This window comes from Chelonoidis abingdonii, chromosome 3 (assembly GCF_003597395.2).
Source record: "Chelonoidis abingdonii isolate Lonesome George chromosome 3, CheloAbing_2.0, whole genome shotgun sequence".
Classification (NCBI taxonomy): Eukaryota; Metazoa; Chordata; order Testudines; family Testudinidae; genus Chelonoidis; species Chelonoidis abingdonii.
The window spans coordinates 193,780,343-193,805,361 of record NC_133771.1 but is presented as its reverse complement, the minus strand read 5'-3'; positions in this window follow the sequence as shown (position 1 = coordinate 193,805,361).

Here is a 25,019-nt window from a genome sequence, read left to right as displayed (position 1 = left end):
CAGGACCTATGGTTTAGAAGGTTAGGACTGTCAAAAAGACTCTGCTTATCAAGTGAATAACAAAGTGTAGACTGCAGTCTGTTTCCTATAGAAAACTTAGATTTTGCATGTCATTCTTCGCTATCGTTCTGATGGTTCAAAAACTTCTAAGAATCAGGTTTTCACATCCAACAGACATATGCTAACCATTTAAGAAACAAGCTGGGAACAGCAGTCACAGGAACAGAAGGAAATACGGTAGGCCTGACTCTAGGAAGTTTTGCTCTCATGCTAGTGTTGGTGGCAAGATTTGGGGATTTCAGAAAGGATTCAAATCCAAAGGGAAGAACTCTGTTCTTTGCAATGAGTGGGATTTAAGTCCTTTGTCTACATTAATTTACTATTGGTTTCAATATCTGGGTTTGGGGATTTTTTTGGCAAAATAAGCAGGGTGTGAGGAAGGTTTAATAATAAAGCAGCATTTACCATTTTTGTTTGCTTTTTAAGTAATTTTGTATTAATATTACTTAGCATTTCTCCAAGTATAAGTACCTCCAGACATTAAAATTGTCACACTGAGTAACCTAATGACAAGCACTACTGAGATCAGGAGCAACGCAAATATTTTACAGCTCATGTCTATGTTTACCGGTAAGTCTGAACCTCAACTTTGTCTGTTTTTTGCTGGTAAATATAATGTTACTGTACTGGTATGCTAAGCTAGAGGTGGTCATCGATAGCACTGTAAATGTATATGCTACTTTATTGTAGAAAAACAGGTCAAATAATTTATTAACCTGATACATCATTTTGATCATAGAGTAAGCTGGAACTGAATTGCTATCTACTGCTCTGCAACAGTTAGGGATAATGATACAGTGTTATATAGTTACTAAAAAATTGTACTAGTATCATGAACACTCAAGCCTGTGACATTGACTTGTTTACAGATTATAATTAATTCAGTACGGATTCATTACTAGGCCTTTGTCTCAGTGTTATATTATGAAAGATAATATCATTTATACCAAATATTTAAAAAAACAATCTAATCCCAATTTACTATGGAGCAGTGTCACAGACATATGCTCGTTTGATTATATAATCATGGCTAATTCAATTACTCTACTGGCTGACAATTAGACAGCAAGAAAAACAAAACATATAGTCAAAAATTCTCTGACTGGTGTTAATACTTCCCATGGGCATCCTCATCGTTTATTAGGTGCCTATGATTCAGAGAATGACAATTACTGTGAATACAAGGATGGCTTCGCACCAAAATGATAATTCTGATTAATGTAGCATATCGTACCTTTGTCATTACGATCTGATGTTTTAGAGCATTTGATTCTGTTTGGCTTATTAAGCATACGTTTAAAATATAAAACATGCAAACTTCTCCCAAATGCAAAAATGTTTTCTATTTTTAATTTTAAGGTGAAAATTATGGTTCAAAATTTTGCTCATTTTATTTAAAAGAAAGAAAGTCTCAGAATTTGAGATGGCTCTAGCATTTCCATCCTACTCTACCCAATTACAGTTTGGTTCCTTTTTCTTTATTTCAAATATCTGCCTAATTCATTATTTAGAGTTGATAGGGGAAATGGCCTGGCCAAATATTAAGATTCCATGTAGTTTATTCATGGCTATGAAGGGAGGAGTCCTTTAGAAAGTTATGTCTGATGAGTCTGTAAAATATAGTTGTTTTTTCCCCGAATGAGAAACAATCCACAGGGGCTGTGTGGTTTGTCCCTGCAGAAGCTGCAAGTCCTGTCCCATTATTCAGCAGGTACCTTAAGACCAACACAGATCTCAAGGAAAACCACAATAGGCAACTGTACAGATGCTTTTTGCTCTGATCTGTCATCCAATCCTCAACTGACACAGCTCCCAACAGGAAACATGCCAGATTGCTCTGAGCTCCACATGGATTGAGCAAGGGGACAAAAGGAGAGAGAGAAATCCAGAGGCACCTAGTTAGCCCTCACACCCATCCAAAAGCTAGAGCTACTTTTGGGGGAAGTGGGCATGTCAGAATGGAACATGGGGTCCTAATTCTTTTATTTGGCAACAAGCCAGGGATATGAAAGATGTTACTACGGTGTGCAAGATCTTTGAGCATATGTAAGTGTGCACTTATGAGAAATACCTAAGCAAGCCCTTTAACCTGGTGGATAATTATAGGGATTAGTGATGACTGATTTGCATGTTAACTTAGTCCTGAGCTTTCCACTATGAAGAATGAGCATACACAAGTGACCTAAATACAGCATATTATCTGTGGCAATTTTGTGATGTGGAGTACTATTGAACAGGCACTAACAACTAAAACAAGCAAGATCACTTTACACAAATAAATACATTAAACTTGTTAGGAAAGAACATGGACATAGTAAGCATTGTGTCACCACTATTAAAATAAGGGCTAGCAACTAAATTATATTTCGTAGTGCAAGTACATGTGAATGCCTGGGTCTTTCTGAACACATCCCACACATGCTGAAAATCAATGTTTTAAACACTTGGTCAAAAACCAGCTGTCCGCCTTAGAAAATGCATAGTCTTCAGAGTTGCATTTGATGAAATGATTTACAATTTTCAGAGATGCGTGAATGTGTTCCATTCATTTTCTTTTCATTACATGATTCAGTCAACTGTGGCTTTAACCATCTTTCATTATAATAAATTTGCTTTAAAATCTTTGAGACTGACTGCACTCAGATTTGCAAAAATTCTGCTTGTACTTGATAACTACATATCTAACCTAGATACTTCTAAGGCACATATCATCATGGGCTCTAAGCTCCAAGTTAGGTATGTGATTTCTGACAAAGAGAAAACTGGCTGACTAGTGTAGGAGCATCCATCAGTTCAGTATGAAACACTGTGTTTGTCAAAAAATCTCACAAATGAGTTATTAACCATGCTGCACCACTATACTGAGGACTAACTGCTATTCGCCACATGAGGGTTAGTTCTATTAATCTCAGTGGAGTTATTTGTATTAGTTTGGCAAGCAGGATTTGTCCCTTTGTCTATAACACCCTAAATAGCACATGCTTGATGTTATTACTAATTAACATTTTCAGAATAGATCATAAATCCCTCTCTCAAGAACACTGTGTTGAATTATTGCTTTGATATTAAGAGATGCAATCACATGTATGTGCTTGAGCCAAATAATTCCAGAATATGTCATCACAAGAAAAGATGGTGGTCAGATTCTTGCATTTTTCAAAGATATAACTAGAGACCCCATATTCACTACAAGATTTACTGTACATCTGTAGTTCAATCAGCATTCTAAGGTCTAGTGTGATCAGAGCAAACATTCTGAAAGCTTTTGCAAGTTTTGTGAAGCAGACAGGAGAGGGAGCTGTCTCTTCATCCCATTATATTTTGAAATGATCTTCCTGAGCACATTAAAATGCAACAAAATTCTTGTTCTGTGTCAAATGTCTTTTTTTTTTCTTTTGTACTAGGATGGTTTTATCACTTATAACTGGAGTTTGTGACATCAGAATACACATGTATACCACAGAATAGCTTTTGGTGAAAGCAACTAGTACACATTTTACAAAAGGCTTTCACTACTGGTATAGGAAACAGTAAAAGAGTGCAATTCACCCTTACAAAATTCTGGTTGCCCATTACTGATATAAATACAGTAGCATACATATGCTTCCAGTTACAAATGCACATGCACACACACACATTTATTTGCTGAATGAGTAATTTTTTTCATTAATCATCATTATAGTAAAAGGTGGTTGAAGTAGATTTTTATGACTGCCTTAAAAAGGTAGGCTGAGTTAGTTACATTTATTTTTAAGATCACTAAATCACCCAAGTTGCTAATTAAAAGAAGACAGTAGGAGCAAGAACCTCAGCTGTAATAATTTAAAAACATTACAAAAGAAAGTAATTGTAATTAGAGAGAAAATGTATCTTAGTAGCTACACATTTTCATCTATGTTCAGTTAAAATCTTCCCAACAGAATATGATCTTAATTCACATTCTGAAAATAAAACTCTGACTGCAGACATGATTGCATCAACATCTGGATAGAATGCTAAAAATCAAACTGTGGGGTACATCTGTCTCCTAAATGATATATAATAAGATTTACTTAATCTGGTTGAAAGAAAAAAAATGTTTTTGTCCCTCAATTTGTTGCAACATCTGAAAGTTCATGAGGTTATGACCCCCCTTTAAGAAAGCATCTTCTACCACCTGCAAATACCCTAGGAAAGCAGTTTGAAACAATAAAACACGTGCTAGTTAACCGTTACCAGGGAAACAGTTATGGTTCACCAATAGGAGGTCTACAGCCCCACAGTGGCTTTGTCTAAAGGAGACATGTGCCAGCTGTTACTGAATAATCACTGTTGTAGATCATCATGAAATAATAGCTGACAAGCTGGGTCTTATGGAAGTTTATATTTTCTTCATCACAACAGATAAATACAAGTAAAACAACATAAAATCAGGCATTTTAAAATGTAAACTGAAAGATAAGTAATAATAGTAAAAGTATTAAAACAATGACCCAACACTAATGTCTTGTTCTTAGATGCAAATACAGATCTGTAACTCTAGTCTGTTCTTTTTCCATTTAGGACCCATTAATTTGCCCATGGAACTAGGTCGTTAACCTCAAATCACTAGGTGGTAGGTTGTCACTTGGTGCCTAGTTCTAAATATGGATTTAATTTGGCTATACTGTTTCTTACACAAAGAGATCAAATAAATAGATTTGAGGTGTTTTCATCTGTTTTTGCCTTTTTTTATAAAACTGAGGCTGAATATATTCACTGAATAATTTCAGCCACTAATTTTTGGTCTATAGACTTTTCATGAGCAGTTAATTGTGAGTTTCTTAATAACGGAAATTCAAGGTTTACCTGTGTTAGATGGTTTGCTTGGACATATACTGTAGATCAGATAGCATTATTTCCAGTTGATAATTATCTAAATTATGAACTGGAACACTAGGCACAGGTTTCCAGTGTGAATACTTAAGAGCTAAAAATTCACTTTCTGTAAATATTCTCAAATACTTCCTTACAGTTCACCGTTTCCAGGGACATTGCTGTCAGTAATCTCTTTCACAATGTTTATGTGTGGAAACTGAGCACAGACGGGGCACAGACCCAGGCAAAACAAATTCAATTTTGTTCAGTTGAGCTAACTATGCATAAAAATAACATTGAGGCATTCACCCAGCCCTACTCTATCTCAAATTCCCAGTTCCCTTTTTATCTGATATAAGTGTTGTCTTGTGGTTACTGTTTGGAATCAGCATACATTTCAGAAACTACAAAATCTATGTGTAATCCCCTCTATGTTGTTACTATTGGCTATTATTTTCCAAACACCCACACTGTACAAGCTGAGCCACAGTCTCTGCCTCAAAGAATACACAATCTGAATTCAACAAAACACAAAAAGTGAGGGTCATAAAGCAGACAAGAACAGGAGAGGAAGGACAAGTGTAACAATAATAAGGATGATACTGTGATTCAATAAGGGCCTGAACCAAATATCCTTGAAGTAAATGGAAAGATTCCCACTGAATTCAGTAGGCTTTGGTTTAAGACTTAAGACATGAGCACATCTTGATGCTTGCTTTTTTCTTCTTTCTTTCACCTCTTCCCTTTACTTCTCGAAGGCTTTACAGCATAAATTAATTTTAGGAAGGATGTGATTATGGCCCACTGGTGGCTTGATAAGCATGTTTGGTAAGGAATGTGGGGGAGGGAAGGAGGGGCTAGAAGGAAAGGGGAAAGTCAAAGATGATTTCCAGGGTGACTGACCTAGGCGACAGGGAGGAAGAGGTCAACCATAGTAGAGAACAGAAGAAGTGTAGAGGGCTGGGAGGACAGATAATTATCTCAGTGTTAGCCATGTTGCAGCTGACATGAGATGAGACATCCAAAATGAAATGTCTGAGAAACAGTGAGATTAAGCCAAATAGATCAGAAATGCAGAAGTATATTTGAAATAAACAAACACTTACTTTTTTATCCAATATGGAAGTCTGGTCTTTCCTGCATGATTCTAGAGAGTTACATTTGGTTTTGTGGCAACAGAACCTACTTCAAGATCCTGTTAAAAATCCAGTTTTGAAAACCAGAGAAATTATGAGGTGAGCTATTAGAATGGAAGCATTTCTATTGCATCTTCAGCCTGGATACAAGTCATAGACTGGGAAATCTCTGCAGGCAAATGTGATGTACTTATAGCAATCTCACAATTACCTGCAGAGTTTCTGCAATCTGGCCTCTTCATGCACAGTAACTATAAGCATTCAGTTCTTCATCTACCGCACCTCTGGTGAGTTGACCTGAACTCAAGCCAAATGCCAAAATGATAAGCATACAGTTAACTGCAGCAAACTTTTTGATAATACATTTTATTTTATGAGTCACCAATACAAAAGTTATGTGGATAAAATCACTGAAGTTTGAAAATGTGTTGTTTATAGTTGTAAAACAATGGACAAAATTATTACAAGTTATATTTGAACTATGAGAACCTAATTAAGAAGCCACACTTACTGCTGGGTGAGTCTGAACCAAATCTAGATCTCTGTAATATAATTACTTCATGCATCCCCTGGATGAGTTCATCTTTTTAAATATGATGATGGTTCCAAAAGAAGATATTTGGATTATGAGTCTTCTAAAATTCATTTAGAGGAGGATAGTAATTTGCTTTGAGAAAGAAAGTTCTTTCCTAGGGCAGATTAGAAGATGAACTCACTGTTTATGAATGGAAAAATAACTTTGTTTACTCCAGACCTACAAGACTATATATAGCTGTAGTTCATTTCCTTTACATGGTAGTCAGTAAATTCATGTTTGGTATCAAGTGTTTGTTATTTTAGAAGACTGAGGGAAGGGAGGACTTTTAAGAAGTAGTGAGCAGTATTTCTTGCTGGAATTTACTGGTACCTACCTCGCACACAGCTTTGAAAATATCTTCAGGAAAGCCTGAAGTATGCATTACTGACATACAAGGAATCCTGCGGGAGTGCCAGGAAACTATTTCCAGAAATTAAATAATTGTGCTGTTAGCAGTTTGTAGGGAATTTACATTTTAACATGCAGGTGAAATACCTCAGTGGTTATTTTTAATTGAGTTTACTTTCAAATTTACTGTAGAGTAAAACAGATATTTGTTTTTATTTACTATCTTGGGGCCAGGGTTTAATGGCTATTGGGCCAGATTCACATGTTGTAGCAAAACCCTAGATTTGGGGGTAGAAATGCCACCAACAGCTGGGGATGCAATTGCACAAGCTACCTGCAGTTCTCACTCAACTGACTGGGGGCAGCTAGAACTGGCTAGTACAGCACCTAAAATGGATGGGGCAAGCTCGAGATGTGGCCAAGCTGATCTGGATATGCAAAGATTCAGTGCCTGTCCTGGGCAGCCTCTGATGGAGGAGCACCCAGGAAGCCCTGGTTAGAATGTAAAAGGGTTTCTCCTGACTGAAGCTCTGGGAGAGGGTAGCAGCCATAGCAATGCAGCAAAAGTTGGAGTAGGGGATACAGTGCACATCCTTGTACTCACAGGGTTTAATCTGGCCCATCATGTCTGTGCCAGTGTGATGGGGTATACAAACCCCACACTGAACAACAAGGGAGGAACAGGATAGGGGAAAGGATGGGGGACAAGTGGCTGGGGTTGAAGGTTGGGGAAAAGTAAGGGAAGCAGAGTGGTGGGGCAGGTGCTGAAAAAAGACCTAGGCAGAAAGGCAGAGGGCATTTGGGGGAAGGCATGGGGAAGCAGTGACTTGTGTTCCCATGTCATATGTGATGCAGCACATTTAAATTATTCCTCCAGTGTATGATGCACGTTTGTTTCAACAGCACCACTCATTTCCTCTATTCCACCTATTTCTTCTTTCTACATGTGTGCTGTGTACTAAGACAATCCCCATTCTGTTGATCTCCAGTGCCCTCCACTTCCCAGTGGGTCAGACAGAACATTATTTTCCTGGTAACCCCATCATTTTCTGCAGAACTTAAGCTCTCTTTTTTTAAAAAGAGGAACAAGGTTATAGTCCTTATGCGACTGCAGAAAGCAAGAATCAGCTCTGAATGCTTAGCTAATGGAATATTGTTTTTTAGGATCTGGAGAAAGAAACAATGGTGTGAGTTTCCCCTTCCATCTCAGTGTTAATTGACAAAGAAAGGCCAGTCTGTCATAATTACAAATGATGCAAGACTGTGTGTGTGGTTACCATGGTTGCACGTGTTTACTACGATTGCACGTGACAAGATAGGCACTTTTGTGTGCACAGATTAATACAGCACTGGACTGGGACTCAGGAGACCAGGGTTTTACTCCTGCTTCAGGCACTGGCCTGCTGGGTGACTTTGAGCAAGTTACTTCACCTCCTGGTGCATCAGTTGCCCATCTGTATAAGAAGGATAATAATACTGACCTCCTTTGTAAAGCACTTTGAGACCTACTGATGACAAGCACTATATAATAACTAGGTATTTGTACACATTTTTAAATTCTGGCTCTCTGTTCCAACCCACTATGTTCTTATAGAGGCTGTTCTAATAAGTGACAAAATGTGCAAAGCAATAAAGCCTAAACAAGTGATCTCCCACCTCCCATATTTTAAATCTATCTTTAATTATTCAATCATCCATACCTGGAGATATACCAATGTGGTGCCATACGGTACTGAAAATGTTTTTGATGAGTATCTTTCAGTCTATCTTCTCATCTAGCTTCATAAAGAAATGCATCAAACAAATCAAATCCTAAGGAAGAAATCAAAGTTTCATTCCCACTAAGAATTGATTGCAAAGCAATGCTAGAATCATTCTGAGTCAGTCTGGGATTTGACTGACTTGCTTGTTTTAAAAAATGAATTCCTTGCTTGCTACTTGTTAACACAAGCCTTCAGATCAGCTCATATATGTGAACTTTCTAAAATATGATTCTGAATTTTTCTTTCATATATTATTGTATTGCCAGGATTCTCTAGACTGTCCCATTTTTATTATTTCAGAAAAGTTTTGTCATATTGTCTAAAATATTGTTATAAGAAAAAATAGTTTTTTCTGAAGGTGTCATGGTTTTGTCATAAAAAAACTGGAATGAGTAGTCCAGTGATAAGCTCCTTTTAAACTGTATGGGTAAAAACCTGGCCCCACTGAAGTGAATGCGAGATTTTCCATTGTCTTCAAAGGGACCAGAATTTCACCCTATACCTTTTACATCCTCAGACTAATCGTTTACTCTCATCTCTTCTCTCTTTTATTCACCTGTGTTTGCAAATAAAGCATGAGAATCTGTCACTGAACATTAACTGGGTGTATAAAACACAAGTGTGTGGTGGTGGCTTGTCCCCAGCCCATGAAGGACTCACTGGCACAACCAGTCTTGTTCCAGGCAGTTTGATTTTCCTAACACAGGCAAAAAAACCCACAAAAACAGTTCTTCAGCCCACCCTGGGCTGCAGCCCTCGGGGGATTTCCCCTCTTTCAGTCTGTCTTGTTTCGGCGACTATAGCAGCATTCTTCCTTGCGCTGTTAGTTCAATGCCACCTCCCAGGCCTTTCTCCTCGGAGGCCATTTTTCCCTAATAGGTTCCCACTACTGCCACCAGCTTCCCTCAGGGGACTGTGACAACTTTTCCTAAGGAACTCCCTGCTGTTCCTTCCTTACTGACAGCTCCCTTACCAATGGGGAACACCTGTCCACTCCTCAGCTTCACTTCTTTAATGAATAGGACTGACTGACCTGAGGCCTCCGGCCCTTAAAGGACTACACCAGCCAGTTACATTAAGCATATGGAACAGGAAAATATTCATATCAAGAAACTATGAAAAGTGGAAAATTAAAGAATCCAAACTAGTGTGACCCTCTTTCTCCAAATAATAGTAATAATAAATAAATAAATAATCTGCTTCAGCACAGGGCTTCCATTGCTAGTGGCACCACTGATGAGAACAAATTACATTTTAACACAATGCTTTTGTTGCGCTTGCTCTGATAGCGCACTGTAGCAACTGCCACCTGTTAATACAGATTATTTTTCCTTTGCAGCTGCCCATGTTTCAAATAGTGATCTAAGGGCATCCATTATTTAATTCATTTTTAAAATGTCAAGTTCTTCTCTTTATTTTTAGCACCATGTAGATTGGGAGTGCGAGAGAATACGCCAGATGAAAAAAATCTCATTGTACTGGTAGCATTAGGTCATCTGTAAGAAGTTTTAGATTAAGGCTAAGTATTGTCTGTTGAAGACAGAAGTATTCTATAGGTGATGCAAAGGGACCAAAATTTCTCCTGAGAGCCACTGGAGAGAATGTGCCAGAGTGGTTGCTCTGTCAGCCAGCTCTCCCACAAGATTAAGTCTGGCCTGAGAGGTGGTGGAGGTGGTTAAGGGGGCCCCAAATTTTAGCTAAGCCTGGTTCCACATAGTATTAATCCAGCTCTGAGTGTGAGTAAAGGCCCATACTGTGAAGGAACTTTTCATATACCATTTTCACTACAGTTACAATACACTCAAAAATCAAAGTTTGATCTCTCAACTAAAAATTCTAAACCCGCCTTCACTCACCCTTATGCTCACAATGTAATTTTATTACACTAAAAAAAACAACATGAAAAGAACATTAAGGTTGCAAAGTCAAGCACTTAAATATTAGGCGATATGAGAATTAAGGTTGTGCATGGGCAACCTTAATTCAGCCCCCTTGTGTATATGCATTATGATACAGTCTTTAACTGAATGGTCACATGCTTTGCAGAAGATTAATGTTCTTTTAAGGCAGATTTTTTAAAATATAATATCAAAGAATAAGAGGTGGCTTAATTCAGTTTAGATACCTCTAAAACTGACAACAGCATCTTGCTCAAACATCGCTTAGAAGAGACTTAGATGAGGGAACAGAGAAGATAACCAAGTTTAACCTTAGGAAGGCTTCTAACTATATACACCTGCAATGTTTACCACTTTTATTTATGGAAAATGTGACTCAGCATCCTTCTTTCACCATCTCATAGCCTTTGCCTAATAATTCTCTCATTTACCAATGACCCTTTCTAAGTTTCCTGTTTCTCCTTTTGACCTCATCTTTGTAACAGAAGTCCTGTAAACACACACTTGATGGACCGTTTGAATCAAAATACCAGTAGTAATTAAAAGTCCATGTTCAATGTGTCACCATCTGTGACTGTAGTTTGAAGAGTACATCGAAACCATGTTTGTATGATACATATATACACAAGTGAATGCTGGCAGGCCAGATACCCTTCATTGGTGGTCAAGTGATGAAAGCAGGATGACTGGTATTCAGAACACCTGGCTTTAACCCTTGTATTACACTGGGAAAACACGTTCATATGATACAAAAGCTACACCTGGGACTCTCAAATCTTAGTCTACTACATTAATCACTAGCCTGGGGAATATATTTAGGACTCTCTGTACAAGCTGATGACTTCCTTTGTCTAGGATCTGCCACTGAGGCCAGGTGTACACTACAAACTTACATTGGTATAAATATGTCACTCAGAGGTGTGGAAAATCCACACCCCTGAGCAACACAATTTTACTGACCTAACCCCTGGTGTTGACAGCACTATGTCAATGGCAGAGCTTCTCCCCCTAACATAGTTACTACCTCTCAGACCAATTAATTCTTCACTGAAGCACTATAGCAGCAGAGCCCTAAGTGCTGATGAACTAGAACTGGCCTACCCACTGAGCCTGCCTCTGCTTTGTTCCAGTAGTAGCTAGATGACTTGATTTTCTGAGCTGCTGTCTTGCCAGTATGCTTCAAGTCTGCTCTATATTACTGACAGCACACAAAACTGTGTGCAATATGCCTACCAATTTTATTAGACAAGGTAAGGAAATCAGTTTAACCCTGCCAGAACATCTAATCCAAGCAGGTGTTCTGTTGTTGCCACTCACTGAAAGAGAGCTCACAAGCAGAGTTCCCTCTGAGTTGTGCGGCTGCACAACAGTCCATCAAGTGCCACGCACTTAATTATTACAGTCATGCACATCCGCAATGAGGGCAACTTGCAGTGGCACTGGAACACTTTTAATAGTGGGGGTGCTGAAAGCCAGCCCCCTTGCACGTCCGTGCCCATCCCCCCACAGAGCTGGGGCCGGGAGCAGGGCTGTGTCTCCAGCAGGGGGGACCCGGGCAGGGGTAAGGTGCCTGAAGCTGGGGCCGCAGCTGAGGGTGTGCATAGGGCCAGGAAAGGAGTCCTAGTTGTGTGGCCGGCAGCAGGGCCCCAGGTACAGGGGCAGCAGCTGGGACCCTGGCCGCGGGGCTGGAAGCAGAGCCCCGGGCATGGGGCTGGCAGCCGAGACCCCGCGTGCAGGGCCAAGGGCAGAGCCCAGGTGCAGGGCTGGCAGACGTTCCCCCCCCACCTTTCTCTTTGTACCCACTGCCCCCACCTGGACATGCTGCCCCCCACCTTCCCTTTTGTACATGCTTCCCCACAACCCCCTATATCCACTACCCCTACCTGTGCCTCTGCCCCCTACCTTCCCCTCTGTAATCATTGCCCCCTCCTGGACTCTCTGCTCCCCTCCACTGTCTTCTCTGTAATCACTGCCCCCTCTTGTAGTTTTCCTGCTGCCCCCCTTCCTCACTGTAATCACTGCCTCCACCTGGACCCTCTGCTACCCCTTCTCCTTTGCTTTCCCAATCTCCTTTTTATACACTTTGCCCTCCATACCTTCCTTTCTGCCTCCCACCTTCCTCTTTATACTCACTATCCCCATCTGTTCTTTCCCTGCTACCTCTCTCTACCTTCCTATGTATACTCACTGCTCCAACCTGTATCTTCCTCGCTGTCCTCCTCTTTCCTCTCTGTCTGCCCATACTTTCCTCTTTGTACCCTCTTCCCCCTCCACTCCTTCATGCTCCCAATGTCTTCCTTTCTGCCTCACTTTATTCCCTTCTGTCCCCCCACCTGGTTCTTCCACTGGCTCCCCAATGCCTTCCATTCTGCTCCTACTTGTCCCCCAAAGATTTCACCCTCTCTGACCATATCTTTTTCTCTCCCACCTGTCCGCACAGCTTTTCTCTCCATGTAAACTACTGTCTGCTCCTCTCCTTAAATCAATGTTCCCTCTAATTTTTTCCATCCATGTGCAGAATGAATGTTTCAATATTCTTTCTTCTTCTTCCATCCCTATGGTAACTTTTCTAAAATATATATTACGTCTAGGTTTTTTGTTTCTACTGGTGGCGCACATCCGCACATTTCCTCAATATGGTGCACATAACAAAATTCATGCCACATATGGATGGAAAACATTAGAGGGAACATTGCTCACAAGCAGTAGGTACTGCCATTTGAGGCCTGCATCCTGACTCTGTATCTGCTTTATTCTTGGTTTCCTCTTTTTGCCCTGTGTCACTAAGGCCTAGGCCCTGGAGACAGCAATGCAGAGTGGGTGTGGGATGCAAATTTAATATCACCTATTACAATCTACACCACGTGTGCGCCAAGCCTAATTTACAGGTGCAGTGTAGATACTGATGAATGTCTTCTACAAATTAAACCCTCCCTGTGGATGTTCTATACCAGGGATCGGCAACCTTTCAGAAGTGCTGTGCTGAATCTTCATTTATTCACTCCAATTTAAGGTTTCGCGTGCCAGTAATACATTTTAACGTTTTTAGAAGGTCTCTTTCTATAAGTCTATAATATATAACTAAACTATTGTTGTATGTAAAATAAATAAGGCTTTTAAAATGTTTAAGAAGCTTCATTTAAAATCAAATTAAAATGCAGAGCCCCCCGGAATGGAGACCAGGACCTGGGCAGCGTGAGTGCCACTGAAAATCAGCATGCGTTCTGCCTTTGGCACCTGTGCCATAGGTTGCCTACCTACCCATAGTACTACAGTCACAGTTTTGATATTAAAAATGAATACGGCTCATAGAGCCTCTTTGCCACCATATTTTGCTTCTGCCAATGGTATGCAACAAAATGGCAGAATGCTAATGAAATATGAAGTGATTCATCTTGCTTTAACGTGATTTTGCACAAGTTTCATCCAAAAGTAAGTCATCACTTCCAGAACATATGCTCATATTTTACTTGTCCCTTCAGATAACTTTTCTGTGGCTTTGATTCAGATGCCCATCTCTCAACACACATTTTTTTCTTATAACCAAAACAAACATCTCCAGTACATCCCCACCATATACCCATTTGTATATGCCTACGTAATTCCCTCATTGTATTTCATAAAGTATATATCTCTAACTACATTCTCCAGATTGGTTACTGGCTTTATAATGACAATCAAATACAAGTGCAGATTGAGCCTAGTTCTGCAGTCTGTCACTCTGCTGTAAATCCACTGACTTCAGAAGGGTGACACTAGCCCAAGACTAGTGTTATGCAATGGAGAACCATGGCAATGATTTCTAGTGTGCTTAAATAAATCTTTTCCACATCCAACAGTGTAACAGTTCCCTTGAATTCATATTTTATTGTATTCCTTATTACACATGAGAAACTACATAAAGCACTAACTGAACCAGAAAGGCCAAGTCTGTTTTACATGTAGATCAGCGTGTGCTGAACCTCACTGAACTGGGTTTAAGTTCAGCAAAAGGGAGTTGCTTGATAACATTTTACTGAGAAAGGACACAGAGAAATTCTAAATGTTTTAATGACTGATCTTCACAGTACCAGGTGTGGTATATGGATTGGTGCCATTTTTCCTATCTAAGGCATTTAGGGAAGGAACTTAGTTGACATGATTCCACTTGCAGGCCTAACCTGGATGGCTGTGAATTGGCTTAATCTCAGCTGGCAACTGTGAGCAATTAATAAATTCTCTCACAGTGGTATCTGGGATTACGCTAAACACAGCAATTTATTTGCTCTAGTGGATTAATAGACCTGTGCTTCCACCTAAATTACAACACCAAGAGTTTCTGTTGCGTTAAAAAAAAAAACCACATACATAGGATTAGTGTTTAACCCTCTTGTCTCTTTACTAGCATGAAATACATATGCTGGACTCCAGACTTCCACTACTGATAACTATAAAGCAGGGAATGATGTGAATTATAGCCTCATGGAAAGGCAAGACAAGCTATCTGTTAGTTATCACTGCTCCTAAAGTACAATGAATTTTCCTTACCATGAGAAAATGACAGATGGTAACAAAGTCTCCTGGAAATAACTGGTCTAACACCAAACTTTAGGTAGGAGAGTGCTGCTCTAGGTCCCATTTCACCAGATGGTATAAACCTCTACCCAGGTTTTCATCACACTTCAGATCCCTGGATTGGTAACTTCTATGTTAACCTAAGCAATTGCAACCAGCAAAGTATTCTAACTGGACATTCTCAACTCTGCCTGTTACTGCCCCCTCCAACATCTCTGTGCAGATACTTTTTTTTTTTTTAAGAGCCATCAAACCAAAATGCCAATTCCTTAGCCAGTACTGGCACTTTATGATTTACAGCTTGCAGCATTAGTGTCTCAGAGTCTGGTCCAAAGCCCACCAAAGTGAATGGAAAGACTCCCATTGAAGTTGATGGCTTTTAGATCAGAACTATACATACAAAGGTGATAAGAATATTATAAATACTCAGTACATATATGAGTTAGGTTCTAGTTCCAATAGTCATCTGGGTAAGGATGTGGACTCCAAGTACAATATCAGTAGAGGTGTTTTCCATACTTCATTAAGTGTCCAGAAGGAATTTACATTCTGCCAGAACCTAGTCATCTAACATTCATGTACTATCCACAACAGCAACTGGAAAAGGCACTATGACAAGAGTAGGCTGAGTTCGATGCACAAAAGTTGGTGCTAAATTGATAATAAAGAATAGAAAGCCTTTTTAGTGCTATAAAATCTAAGAGGAAATCATTCTAAGATGATAGTATGATGCCTGAAACAGCCTTGGTTCTGTGATATTTATTCCCATCTAAATAATTACTACAGAAGGATGATAAGAGAAGCACTTGTTATGTCCCTGGTTTGTTTAGGGACTTGAATATATCCCTCACCAATCATCAGGTTCACTTGGAACAGTTTGTTTTTGCCAGGAAAATGTTGCATAAATCCCCTAATTCATTATATATACCTTCCTCCCATCCCTAGTATTCATAATAGCAAGAATTACTAAACCATCTTGGGACACACAAAGGCTGCAAAATACATTAACACTAAGGGTATGGCTACATTAGAAATTTCAAAGCACTGCCCCGGCAGCGCTGCGGGAGCGCTGCCGCGGCAGCGCTTTGAAGTGTGAGTGTAGTCAGAGCCGTAGCGCTGTGAGAGAGCTCTCCCAGCGCTGCTTGTAAACCACATCCCTTATGGGTGTAGCGTGCAGCGCTGGGAGCCCTGCTTCCAGCGCTGCCGCCCTGATTACACTGACACTTTACAGCACTGCATCTTGCAGCGCTCAGGGGGGTGTTTTTTCACACCCCTGAGCGCGAAAGTTGCAGCGCTGTAAAGTGCCAGTGTAGCCAAGTCCCAAGACCTAATGAACTAATTGGCATTTGTGTCAGATAAGCTGTAGTAAAGTTTGAGTGAAAGTGAATTCTGGATGTAGTTTAGGACCTTATACGTTGCCCAGACACTGACACCAGCCTTGCAAACAGTACCATGGGATTTCTAATGACCACAGTGGGCTCATAACTTCAGTTTTGTGTCCAGAGCTGGGCCTATCGATGGGTATTCCATGAATAGCTGACATGAAAAGCTGTGGTCTAACATGATTCCTTCAAGCTATTTGGCTAATACTTGCAAATAATACATCTACTTGGGGAAATCAGGAACAATGCACAAATGATTTGTGGCCCAAGCACAGGCTTACACTGCATATGGTTTAACCAGCTCTATTTTCAATACAGTGTTCACCTCCAGCAGTGAAACCTGGAAGACGTCAATTGGAATTAAAAATGCTAGTGTTAAATATATTTCAGATCTGAGTCATGGTGAGGATTGTTTCTTACTATCTGAGCTTTCTGAAGGCTGGGTTGGACATAATGGGGTTGGTGTCAGAGGAAGCAGTGAAGCACCAGCCACTGTTTAGAACTTGTGGGAACTAACAGGCCCCCAGCACAGGCTAGAGCAGCCATAATTCACAGCCCTGCTAAAGCCTCTATGGGTCCTTGCATTAGTGCAGAGTAGCTAGGACAGTGCTCTGGCCTGGCAAAACTCCAGTCTACTCCTTCCTTCTTCCAGTCTACCTTCCCCCAAACTAGAATGATCACTGCACCAGGGCTGCAGCAGAGGCATCACATTGCTGGCAGGCCCCCTGCACAAGGGGTATTCCTCAGAGAGATTGCACCGCCTAGCTGGCACTAAGGGGACAGAGGGAAGACTAGAGACCAATGGGTGCATACTACTTTCAAAATGCATCAGCCAGAACAGTTAGAGACCCTATACTGACACATTCTGAATAGTGGGCAATACAAACATTAACAGTAACATTGCCTGGCAATCCACAGCCCCTTGTCTTTCCTTGCTTGCTTGATATTTTCTGTGGGGTGGGAAATCCCTGAACCACTGATGTTTATTGCAATAAATTGCAGGACATAGCCCCAGATAATGTGTTGGTTCACTACCAAAGCATAGTAGCCCAGACACTGGATTAAATAGTATGTTATCTATAGTCTGACACTTTCTGGACTATTTCATTCTAGATGTGTTCACTCAGAAGAAGATCAGCTAATTCTTTAATTTAACTGCAAAGTGAAGTATTCCCTCACTGCACTCTTTTGATCAGTGATGGATATGGAAGCAGCACTTGCTGAGGAACTGAAGGTGTAGGTCACAATGGACGCTCTCTGCTTATGTTGTATATGTTATTGGCCCCCAGGGTAGTGCACCAAGGCAACGGATGAATGCAGCATATTTTTACGCACTGGAAACATATAGGCAGGCTACCGCAACCTGCAGCTGAAATCAGATTATTCATTTTAGCAGTGGTGCTCTTTATAAGTCCAAAAATGTGTGAGGAGCAGGACAGTAACACTGGGTCTACAGTTCTCATTGCCAAGATGTTGCATACAAAAAGTCCATACACACTGTCATGAGGTTACTATTTCTCATGGCTTTCACAGTTTGAACACTCATTGAATTTGCAGACTCGCCCTGCTGAAAACCTACATCATTTCCTGCCTTATGGTTACAGCATTTTAAAGAAGCAGAACACTTGCCGACTAATATACATACCTTAAACTATTCTATTCACATACAATGCAGTTGCATAAGACTTGTAGGGAATGCTTATTAGAGTAACTACTGGTAATTCTGAGATAATTCTATTCCATCCTAAGAAAAGGTGCCTTTTCCTTAAAAATTGGAAGGTGCAGTGAACAGTTTTCCAGGCTTTTTAATGTATTGGCTTTAGTGGGAGTGAATGTTTAAAGCTTGAAAGTGAAAACAAAATGGTAACTGAGGACATTGTGTTTGAAAAATATAGGATACAACCAAAACCATTCCAGAGTTTTTGATGTCGCAGATACTGCATCAGGAACTGATTGGATAATAATCAGCTACCATCAGTTCCTAATGCATTGCCTTCAGCATCTATACAAGCATCTGTGAATTTCCAACATTAGGAAAAACTATATGTTTTCCAGCTTTTTACCCATTTCATAACCTGACAGCTCTCCCCTAAGAATACAATATAACATTTAGAGTGAATTCCATAGGATTGAATGTTGTTTAGTGGGATGCCTGTCTGTCATTGCATTAGCATGATACTGGGAACAGTGGGAAATTGATGCTCTTTTGTTTGCCATCTTTGTGCCCATGGTGGATTCCTCAACAATAAATTCCTATTCACAAAAGATTTGTGAGAACAAAGAACCCTTGGACAGCAAAAACACATTATCCCCAACTCTGAATTTGAGTGGAAACCAGACTGCTATGAACCTAATTACACGGCAATATAGTTATTTGACATTTCTTTGAGTCATTACTATTATTCAATCCTGAAGATCAAAAACTGTAAACACTACTTCCTAGTTGTATTCCAATTAATGCTCACTAATGTCCAGCGATAAGTTTGGATGCAAAAACTGGATCAGGATGTGGATCATGAAGTAATACCCAAAGTTCGGGCATCTTTGGATCAGAGGTTTCCACTCATTACATAGGTAGGCAACAGCCACAGAACTGGATCTAGATTCAGATTCTGAAACCAACCAAAATTTGAGGATGATGGGATCCAGGGTTTTGGTTCAACTTCAGGCCAATCCCTTCTAATGCTCAAAATATATAATATTTATTCAGCAAAACTGGCCAAGCAAAAAATCTTATAAACATGCAGCAATAACCTGCACAGATACTGGCCAATTTCTGAGAAGAAATCCATGGAAAGACAGTGGTTGTAAAGAAGCTGGTCTCTAAAGGATTTTCCCTTCCTGTGCTAGTGAGTATCCACATCTAAATTAAACAACAACACTCTGCCTGTAGCCTGATAACAGCACAGCTCCTATCAATGTCATGCTGCCAGGAGGTAAGTCTGATCTGAGAAGGAATGTGGATGATTGAACCCTCCCATGGGACTGGGGGTCCCCTTCTCTGCAGAACCCCAGATTCCTGGTGTTGAGAGGTTACATCCCCTACCTCTCATGTGGTGCTACTATTCCTGAGGGAACAATCATCCTGAGGGGATGTCATGGAGTTTCCTGACCCATCTATTCCGCTCACAGTGTATTTCCACTGGAGGGAAAAATTTAGCCCCAAGACATTACAAAATTATTTTCACTTTGAGAAAATCTTTCAAAACTTTCCACATTTAAAACACTGATCTGTCACTTGTCTTGTTAATTTTTCCAAACCTATTTGCTGTTTTGAAAACATTTGTGTTAGAGTGGAAATCCGGACATCATTATTATTATTTTGTCACCTTTTCAGTGCCAAAAATGTGTTTGGGGTTTTTTCCATCAGTGGAAGAAAGGAGCCTTTCCCTTTTATTTAATGAAATAATTTTAAAAAAAATATGGGAAACTTTAATGGACACTGAACTTAAAAGTCGCAATTCTGCCTGAGGCCCTAAGTCATGCAATTGCCTGGGCAGGTTGACCCCTGCACACACACCCAACAGAATTAGAGCTTAAATTTTTGATAGCAAAGCAATGAGAGAAAAATGTAACTTTTACTGTTTGTTGATGTGGGCATGACAGCATTTTGTGTGTAATCACTTTCACTCTTTCTCCTGTACATTTAGCTAGTTTCCTCTGTTTCTGTGGGTCATTCATGCAACAACAAGGGAGAACTAATTAGATTCCAGATTTGAGCTTCCTTAAAATTCAGGGATGTTTGGATAGCTTTGGTCTGTTATAAGGATGAAGTCACCAGATAAGTTCAAATCTGGATATACTGTAAACTTCACAGAGTTGGGAACTTCACCAGGAGTAAGACAGGGAGATCTGTGCTCTTGGTTTGGGCCCAGTCAGCTGCCAAGGAAATGGCACGATGTCATAGGTAAAAGTGTCATTTTCCAAATGCCTTGCAGCTGAGACAGAAATTCTGTGAGTAAGTGGGTGTAAAGACTAAAGGGAGTTGACAGCGTTGAACTCACATTTTAATTTAATTGTAGATTGTTTCAAGGCCTCCCATATAATGTTCTTCTTTTATTCCTGTTTCTAGGAAAAAAGAGCCTCCAACCTGCATATGATAGTTCAGGGGAAGCAGCATCCAGAGGCAGCACTTGCTGCCGAAGAGAGAAGCCATGGCTGCTGCTGCTGGCATGGCAAATAGCACCAGCCAGAGAATATTTGCAGCCCAAAGACATCAGCCAGTTTGAGTGGGGTTGGGGGAAAACTCCTAACTTCTCCATAAAGATACAAGCTGGCTGTGGGCAGGGGCGGCTCTAGGTATTTTGCCGCCCCAAGCACGGCAGGCAGGCTGCCTTTGGCGGCTTGCCTGCGGGAGGTCCCCAGTCCCGCAGATTCGGCGGCATGCACCCCCTGCGGCTTGCCACCCCAAGCATGCACTTGGCGTGTTAGTGCCTGGAGCCACCCCTGGCTGTGGGAGAAAGGAAGGAGAGCACAGATGAGGTGCTCAGTGGACTCAGTTAAAGTGAAACCAGCCCACTGAGCTCCCCCATACCAGTAAAGTCCATGCAATTTGGTGGGTCTGAGTGGGTGAAAATCTTGGCCTTCTTTTGAATCAACGCAGAACAGTATTTAAAGTGAAAGAACCAGTCTTTGAACATGGAGCTTCCCCTGAAAACGCAGGGCAGAAAGGGCACAAAGCTCTTGTCTCTGGTTTCTGCCCCCTTTAGGCAGCTAAGGGTTTGCTTTGCTTGGCTTTGTTTTATAACATCTCCTATGCCTTCTCCCTGCTGAAAGCTTAGGCCAAATCCAGAGGTCCCCATTGAAGTCAGTGGGGACTGTACTCAGCTAAGGAGTGCAGAATGAGGCCCTATTTTTCCGCTTCTTTTTTCTCTCTCATTTGGCTTTCACTCTCTTGGTTCCACACCACAAAATTAACCAGGGCAATGTCTGGTCCACAGTGATAGTTTATTTTTTGTAAGTGCTAACAGGAGGCCCTACACTGTGCAAGACACAATGAAGACAGTCCCTACACCAGAGGTCAACACATGAGCAATGAATCCACCCATTTTCCTTCCCCCCACTCTCTGGGCCAACCCCCACACCCAGCCTTTGCCTGAGAACACAGAACAAATACAAATACAATCTCTATGATTGCCAGTAAGGAAGCCCCAGGTCACTTTATAGCAAAGGATTTGGGCTGAGAAGAAAAAATTACTGATTCCTCCCTGATTAAATATCAGGGGCTCAAATCCCCTACTCTGCTCCTATAGTACTTGGTAGGCAAGAAATTCCAGTCTGTAATTTCCCAGGGGGTTACACACATGCAAAATATTTACTAACAAGGATTAAGTGAAGCTTAAGTGCACCAAAGATTAGTGAAGCTTCCTTTGTAGCCCAGATCCACCTTGTGTGAAAGAGCCCTTAAGAGAAAGGCTGTTGACATCACTGTGCATGGTCATACAGAGCAAGTAAACACATCATATGTGGCCCCTTAAGGGATTCTGATCCCTCTGGACAGTTTTGACTGGGAAGGACAGTTTACTCATCCATACAGTTTTTTCTTGCAATGAACCTTATTTTGACTTCCAAATACAATGCCAGGCCACCCACTCATCTTGTGTAGATTTATGTGAGAAAAGTCCCCCCACAGATAAGTCTCTTCTCCTCTATGCCAAAGTGGGGGCTCACACAACTTTAGGGCACTGTCCTTTACCTCACCTCTTCCTGGATCCTGTGTGAGGAAGGGAGAGAGTAAGGGCAGGCAGGGGTTGAGAAGGAGAAGATATGCATTGTCCCCCCTTCAGCTCCCTGGAAGTGACAGAAAAAGGCTAATTCACACAGGGCCGGTGCAACCACTAGGTGAACTAGGTGGGGGGAGGGGATAAAGAGGGTGGGGCGGAGTGGTTGAGGGCACCCAGGGCTGTCCTCAGGCATAGGCAGCTGGGTAGGGCACCTGAAAATTTGGGGCACCACTGGGTCTCAGTGTCCACCCTACTGGTTTTCCTATCCCTGTTCTGACCCTTCCTGCAGGTTCCGAGTCTTCCTGGGAAGGGGATCTAGTAGTTAAAAGAGAAAAATTCTCCAGCCTGCCAGACCTATTAGCATAACACTGAAACTGTTAAAGAGCCATTCAAGGGGTAATGAAGACTTTTAAGCGGCATTTGCCAACCCCCAGGTATGTACTATCAGTTTCTGAATGTACTGACAAAAACAGTTGTGCATGACTGTAATATTTACTCAGAACATGTCAGTCTACAGGACCTTAGTTTAAAATTTGCTTTAAAAATATTTCAATAATGAATTGGTGAAGATTATAAAATCACATCTCTAAAAAATCCTTGTATAGATTTTTAGATGCACAATCATCTTTAGCCTTAAATGCTTGGATCTTCAGACATAAAGTTTTTTAAATAAATTCTTCAAAAGACCACCCTTATCTAAAATACACATTTTAATTACTATAGTAAAAAACTTTCATCCAAAGTCTTTCTGTCCTTTCTCTCCATCCATTTCTCCCTTCCCCCCATCTCTCTTCCCCGCTCCCCAATTGAAGGAAGCAACAGCCCTTTGCTTCCAGATAGCTGGACAACGAGTTTCCCTTTCTCTACTTCTGACTATCTGATGAACTAGTTTTAAGCAAAATCAGTACCTTAGTAAGATATAAAATCCTTTCTTATGCCTAAAATCTTTGGAAACATATTTTTAAAGTTGGTGAAATTTCATAAACGTGTATTGTTATGGAGATCACACACAGTAAATTAGTGTTTCCTTTTTCTAAAAGCAATGAACATTGTTGTGAACACACTTAAACCTCTGTGACTGATTAATTTAAAATAATGTCTGTTTCAGTGAGTTAAATATGTAGTAATCTGGAATGATTACTTAGTGAAGGTTTAAGAGTACATTTAAAATATAAAATCAACTTAGAAATACTGATTAAGAAAATGTAAAACAGAGAAGAGCTGCATCACGTAATCCATAATATTTAATGTTGTATTCAGCAAGACAGTTGACTCACCCTTACTACAAAGTTTTTGCAAATAAATGTCTGACAACCTTCAGGGCATATCAAAAAACCTATGACTGACATTTTTTATTCCCAAATTTAGTGCTTTTAATTAGGTACCTTCTGCATGTCCATTCTGCGTGAGGGAGAGGGTACAGGGGTCTCTGCGGGGAACTGTGACTCTCTGCCACCGTGAGGCAGGGCTGGGTGTTTTGTTATTCTTTCTGCCTTGTCCCTCTGCCCCCGCCCCTGCCCCTGCTGGGCTGCAAGGTCAGGCTGCCGTCAGGCTGCCGTCAGGCATAGGGGCACCAGTTTAATATTACTGCATAGGGCCCCATAAATCTTAAGGACAGCCCTCAGGGCGCCAGAAAGTGGAGCTTCGGCTCGGCAAGGAGGAGCCGCCTTCTGGAGGCATCAGAGAGCCAGAGAGTCAGCTTGCAGGGGCGGTGAGCCCCAACCGTGGAGGAGCCAACATGGCGCAAGGGGGTAGGAGTCCTGCAAAGGCAGCAGGGCCATTAGCAGGGATCAGCTGTGCCCCCACCCCTCCTGCCCAGGCTGAGGCCTGGCGCCCCCCCAGAGGGCTCCTGCAGGCTGCACCAGATGCATGTAGGCAGAAGCCCCTGTGCACCTCCCAGCTCCCTCTCACCACGCTTCTGCGGCTCCTGGGCACGTGAGCCGCCACCAGGTGCAGGGCCCTGAGCCTGCTCCGGGAAGGGCAGCAGTTGCAACAGCTCACACTCCCGGAAGCCACAGAGCCTGAGTGTGGCAAGGGAGGAGCCAGGGAGGGGTGTATGGGGGCCTCTGCCCACATGCATCTGCTGCAGGAGCCCCCAGAAGGCAGCTCCTCCCTGCCGAGCTGCTGCAGTGGTCTAAGCCCAGCAAAGCCAGTGAGTGGACTCAGGGTGGGGGCCACAGGGTTGGGGTGAGGAGGGCTCACGGGGGGTGCTGTGCACCTTCCAGGGGAGTTCAGGGGGTGGGAAGGAGGGAACCTAGTCTGGGGAGCAGCCTCTGCGCAGGCTGGCCCCTGGGGTCTATAAAGGCTCGTTGGGATTTGCCCCTCAATGAACCGATGTTATGGGGGGAGAGCAAGGTGGAAGTTTTGCCTAGGGCGCAAAGTATCCTTGCACCAGCCCTGAATTCACATCCAGGTTGTAATAACTTTTCTGCCCAGCCCCCAACCCTACAGGGGTGCTCAGAGTCACTATGGTGTGTCACATAAACCAGCTCCCAGCAGAGTTAGATAACATGGTGCCTATAACCTTGGCTAGCTTCAGGAGTCCTGTCCATACTAGCTTTTCCACCGTTGCTGCTACCAGTGAAGGTGAACCAGTGGTAGTGTTGTGTGCTGAATTTTGGTGCATTGTTGACACCTTCCATACAGCTGGCAAGAATGGATTCCCTGCCTCATATCTCAAGGCATGTCATTTTCTGTGAGCAGGGAACAGGGAGTAGAAGCTCTAAAGCAAGAATAAAAAGT